The sequence below is a fragment of the Rutidosis leptorrhynchoides genome, chromosome 3 (genome assembly GCF_046630445.1).
Source record: "Rutidosis leptorrhynchoides isolate AG116_Rl617_1_P2 chromosome 3, CSIRO_AGI_Rlap_v1, whole genome shotgun sequence".
Classification (NCBI taxonomy): Eukaryota; Viridiplantae; Streptophyta; class Magnoliopsida; order Asterales; family Asteraceae; genus Rutidosis; species Rutidosis leptorrhynchoides.
The window spans coordinates 233,959,753-233,965,752 of NC_092335.1; positions in this window are offsets into that span (position 1 = coordinate 233,959,753).

The following is a 6,000-nucleotide window of genomic DNA, read 5'->3' on the forward strand; positions in this document are numbered from 1 at the left end:
CCATTGATATTGCTCAAAATGAACATATATTTAGTCGCAATATCCCTTCTAAATAATAGGTTTTCATATGTAATTTTATTAAATTTTCATTGTAATTGTACAAATAAATAAAAGTGAAGACGGAGTTCGAAAATGAATATTAAAGAAGAAAATGGTCAAAAACACTCAACGTATAAGTGATACTCTAAGACGTACAAGCACTTTAATGCATAAATGAAAGTGTACACATCAAGACGTAAAAAGTACAAGGATTCAAATCTCTCAAACTAGACCCAGCAAGATACAAGTCAGAATAGCACAAAGTATAAACAAACAAAGCTTGGTGAGTTGGTACAGAGGGGCTCGCAATTGCAAGCCAATCCTTCACATTTTGCTCTAAATTGCGAGGCATGTTTGACCAGGACTGTTAGTTGCAGCCATCTGCACTTTAGTGGAGGATTATAATATTCATAAACCAAAAGCATACATCCAAGAAAGTAGAGAGTTGTCGAGTGAGTGGAAGACTTATAATTTTTAATATATATACTCTATCAATTGGAGAATTGAAGAGTGTGCAGAGACACCAATATCCTTTTCTCAATTCACTCCACATTCATAATTGAAAGGTGTACTTTAAACATACGGAGAGATATTTAAGTCACAGATATATTCTATCAATCACAGTGTCAGACAGAAGAGGAAACACGCACAAGTCAAATTGTAATACTCCGTAGTAGTAATATTTAGAAGTTTATTATTTACTCCATAATACAAAGGGTGAAGGTTTCTAATATTGTTATTATTCAAGTATTGTAAATGTTTTGAATTTGAAGTTTTCTACCGCGTTGAATTAATGGAAGCTAAGAACTTTTGTGTAAGTTTTATTTATCCTTTTACCATGTCTAGTAACTAATTTGTTATTATGCTTATTTAACCTAAGTAGTTATTATGTTTGACTAAAAATAGGAAATGGGTTGATTTAATTTGTACAACGATTAATATTTAGATAAAGAACGACCTTAAGGGAGATTGGGGTTTTAACTATTAATGGGTATGGTAAAATAATTAAGTGACAACTTGTTAAATTACCACTATTTATAATTCACTATATGTATAAATAATCACATACGTTGACCGGACACGGAAGACGGGTTATTTATATATATGGTAAATTATTCATTGAAACGGACACGTGAATAGATTAATGGTTAAAAGACTAGTTAAAATTAAGGTGGGTTACATTCAGTGACAACTGGTGCAATTATTGGCATACGTGACAACCGCGTCAAACCACCTAAATAGTAATTAGTTAGAATATTTAATTGTGGTTACAAGATAAAATGACGAGGACACTCGCATTTGATGCTTGTAATTATAGGACTGCGCTGGACAACTGCAGGTGGACATATTAAATATTCTACGGGTATAAAGGAAAATTAATCCAGGGTAAAAAAGTAAAAAAGTAAACGTCAAACATCGTAACTACGGAAGTTAAATAAGCATAATACTCTTTTTATTGTATTTTCATCTCGTTTAGTTAAAATACTTTATTTTTACCGCAGTAATTTTTATTTACTTTGTTGCTTTATTCTAGTTTAAATTTACTATATTGTTGTTTGAATTAAAAAAGAAAAGACAAAAAGACAAACCGGTCATTAAACGGTAAATCCCCCAAAGTTACCTATAATTACTATATATTACTAAATCTAGTTTAATTACTTAATTAACTAAATTGACCTAGTAAAGCATATAAGAATAGTGTCCACGGATCGACTTCCCGGACTTTACCTTAGCTATATTATTACACGATAGGTATACTTGCCTTTTGTGTTTTAGTTTAATTTAGGTAATTTCCTATAGTAAATAAATATAAAACTGATAGCCGTTTCATACACACCCTAGAACACATCAAGTTTTTGGCGCCGCTGCCGGGGACACTTTTTGTGTCAACTAGGGTATCTAGGATTTAATTTGTAAATATATAAAAGACTTAGATAATTTTAGTACAAATTTAACATATAAAAAAAAATTATTACGTTGTAATATGAAACTTGGATCAAAGAAATCTTTAAATTTTTGTGTTTTCTAGTTTTATGTGAATAGTCAAACTCTTATTATGTGTTTAGTTTATAATACTCCGTATGTGTGTCAGTCACCTACTCCCTATGAGAACCAGAATTGTAGTGACATGTTCCTCTCTCTCTTAGTTTTAGTTTAATTAGGAATTTTTAAATTAATAAATTAATTAGGTATCTAATATTTAAGTAGTTAAATTAGGTTATGTAACTTATATAATTTTTAGATAAGTTTAACTAGTAAAAAAAAAAAAATCAAGTTTTGTATTAAATAAAATTAGATAACTAATATAGAAATTAAAATCAAACTTAGACTGGTTAAGTTTAAATTTATTTTTGTTATCTTTATAGTTTTTGTATAAATTTAGTGTTAGTTTAATAAATTAGTTTAGATAATTAATATTGTAGGCTAAGTCTAGATAACGAAAGTTAATTATAATTAGTGCATAGGAATAATCTAAAAATTTAACAATCAATCCATTGATTGTTACAAAAAAAAAAATTATAGATAAATTGGTAGAATTAGGGAAAATAGTTTTGTAACAGTTAACGAATGTACAATTTGAAATGATCACCAATACGTTCACCACCTGTAACACGATCTAGGAATCTAGCTAATCTCACTACGATAAATTTTTTGTTAGGATCGTCATCTAATCAAGTGTCCTCGCCGATTCAACTTTCCGAAAACCCGACTTTTGAACCAGAAGCAATCATTGAGCACCCGGAGGATATTCAAAGACAATTCAGAGATCTTGAACCACTAATTATTCCTCCTGAACCTCCAATCATTCAACCAGAGGTTGTAGAAGAAATAACCATTAAATCAGAATCCTCTAGTGATTCAGATTCAACAAATTCAATCATGGAAAATCAGGAACCTCTAAGTATGGAAGATCGAATGAGAGCCACACGCACTGGCCAAGGTCACGCCATTACTCAACCAGACATTAATGCACCATATTATGAAATCAAAGGACAAATCCTAACATGGTAACAAATCAATGCCAATTTAGTGGTACGCCAAAAGAAGATCCAAACGAACATCTTCGAACCTTTAATAGGATCTGTACTCTATTTAAAATCTGAGAAGTTGAGGATGAACAGATCTACCTCATGTTGTTTCCCTGGACTATAAAGGGAGAAGCCAAAGGTTGGTTAGAATCGTTACCCGAAGGGGCGAACATGGGATGTTTTAGTTGAGAAATTTCTTGAAAGATTCTTTCCGGCATCTAAAGCCGTGAGACTTCAAGGAGAAATTGTTACGTTCGTGCAAAAGCCAAATGAAACATTATATGAGGTGTGGACAAGATTCGAAAAGTTGTTGAGAGGATGTCCTCAACACGGTTTAGACACTTATCAAATAGTACAAATATTCTACCAAGGTGTCGACGTCGCTACACGGAAGGACATCGACACAGCAGCTGGTGGTTCCATCATGAAGAAAACCGCTACCAAAGCTCACAAGATTATTGATAACACAGCCTCCCACTTACATGAGTGGCACCAGGAAAAAGATATCTTTCGTTCATTTAAAGCGGCTAGAGCCGATTCTAGCCATGACTTTGATTCTATTTCCGCAAAGTTAGATGCTTTCGAGAGACGAATGGAAAATATGACTAAAGATATTCACGCAATACGAATCAGTTGTGAGCAGTGTGGGGGGCCACATTTGACGAAATATTGTTTCGGTGTTGAGCAAATGATGGAACAACGTGAGAATGTTTCCTACATGAACCAAAGGCCTGGAAATAATTATCAAAATAATTATCAACCGCCAAGGAATAATTTCAACCGACCTTACAACACCCCATACAATCCAAATGGTCCCAACAATAACTCGTATAACCAACAAGGTCCTATCAATCAGCAAAGACCCGGTTTTCTTAATAAGCCACCACAAACTGACGAGAAAAAGGCAAACCTGGAGGAAATGATGACAAAGCTCATGGAATCCAAAGCATAGTTTGTTGCATCTCAAAAACAAACTAATGAACAAAACTCACAATCATTCAGACACCAACAAGCTTCTATCCAAAACTTGGAACAAGAAGTAAGTAACCTAGGAAGGTTAATTGGTGAATGAAAGCCAGGGAGTTTACCGAGCGACACAAATACCAACCCTCAAAATGAAGCAGCCAAAGCAATTACCACTCGAAGTGGTTTGACGCTTACGCCACCTGTTATACCAGTCATTTCCGATTATCCTATTCCACCACCACAACCAGAACCAGAGAAGGCGACAAAACCAGTAGTTGAGAAAGCCATTGAACAACAAGCTAAAATCCCAGAAGGTTCAGTACGACCTAAACCATACGTTAAACCATATCAACCACCGCTTCCTTACCCGAGCAAACAAAGAAAAGAAAGACTCAAGGCCGAACAGTCAAAGTTTCTTGACATGTTCAAACAAAAAAACGCCAATCTTCCTTTCATCGATGTAATTTCAGGAATGCTAAGATATGCTAAGTTTTTGAAAGACCTGATCACAAACAGAAAGAAAATGGAAGAACTTTCAGCTGTCACAATGAATGATGCATGTTCGGCAGTATTATTGAACAAGATACACGAAAAACTCTCCGACCCCGAAAGTTTCACAATTCCATGTTTAATGGGTAGTCTTGATTCAATAAGAGCATTAGCAGACTTAGGTGCTAGTATTAACTTAATGCCTTATTCATTATACGTTAAACTAGGCCTTGAAGAGTTAAAACCAACACGAATGAGATTACAACTAGCTGATCGATCAATCAAATATCCTAGAGGGATAATGGAGAATATGCTAGTTAAAGTTGGTACTTTAGTATTCCCAGCAGATTTTGTGATTCTGGATATGGAAGAAGATTCTCGAGTTCCTCTTATCTTAGGAAGACCATTCTTAAACACGACTAGAGCAATAATAGACGTGTTTGGTAAGAAATTGACCCTAAGTATAGATGACGAGAGTGTGACCTTTTCTGTTGATAAGGCCATGCAACAACCTCAATCTGCAGATGATGTGTGCTATTATATGCAAACTATAGATGAACATCAAGAATTGTTACAAGAATTTCCAGAATTACAAGGAACGGGCGAATGTTCTTAAGGAGAAGGAACATAACCAATTGATGAAGCTGAATTATTAGCTACACTCATGGCTAATGAATACGAACCAACAACAGAAGAACTTCAAGTTCTTAAAGAGGAAGATAGATACAGGTACAAATCATCGATTGAAGAGCCACCAACATTGGAATTAAAGCCACTTACAAACCATTTGGAATACGCATATTTGCATGGTGAATCTCAATTACCTGTAATCATCTCATCCTCCCTTTCTGAAAACGAAAAATCTAAAATTGATTTCCGTGTTAAAAGCCCACAAACCAGCTATTGCATGGAAGATCCAAGATATCAAGGGTATAAGTCCTTCATATTGTACACACAAAATTCTCATGGAAGATGATTTCAAACCTTGTGTGCAACGTCAACGAAGACTAAACCCTAACATGCAAGCTGTGGTGAAGAAAGAGATAATTAAACTACTTGATGCAGGTTTAATTTATCCCATCTCTGATAGTCCATGGGTAAGCCCGGTGCAATGCGTACCTAAGAAAGGTGGCATTACCGTGATCACAAATGAAAAAGATGAGCTTATTCCTACTCGGACTGTAACTGGATGACGTGTTTGCATTGATTATAGAAAATTAAATGACGCCACCAGAAAAGATCATTTTCCCTTACCTTTCATCGATCAAATGTTGTAAAGGTTAGCAGGAAACAGTTACTATTGTTTCCTTGATGGGTTTTTAGGGTATTTTCAAATCCCAATCACACCTGAAGACCAAGAGAAAACCACCTTCACATGCCTATATGGCACTTTTGCATACAAACGCATGCCATTCGGAATTTGCAATGCCCCTGCAACCTTTCAAAGGTGCATGATGGCAATTTTCCATGATATGAT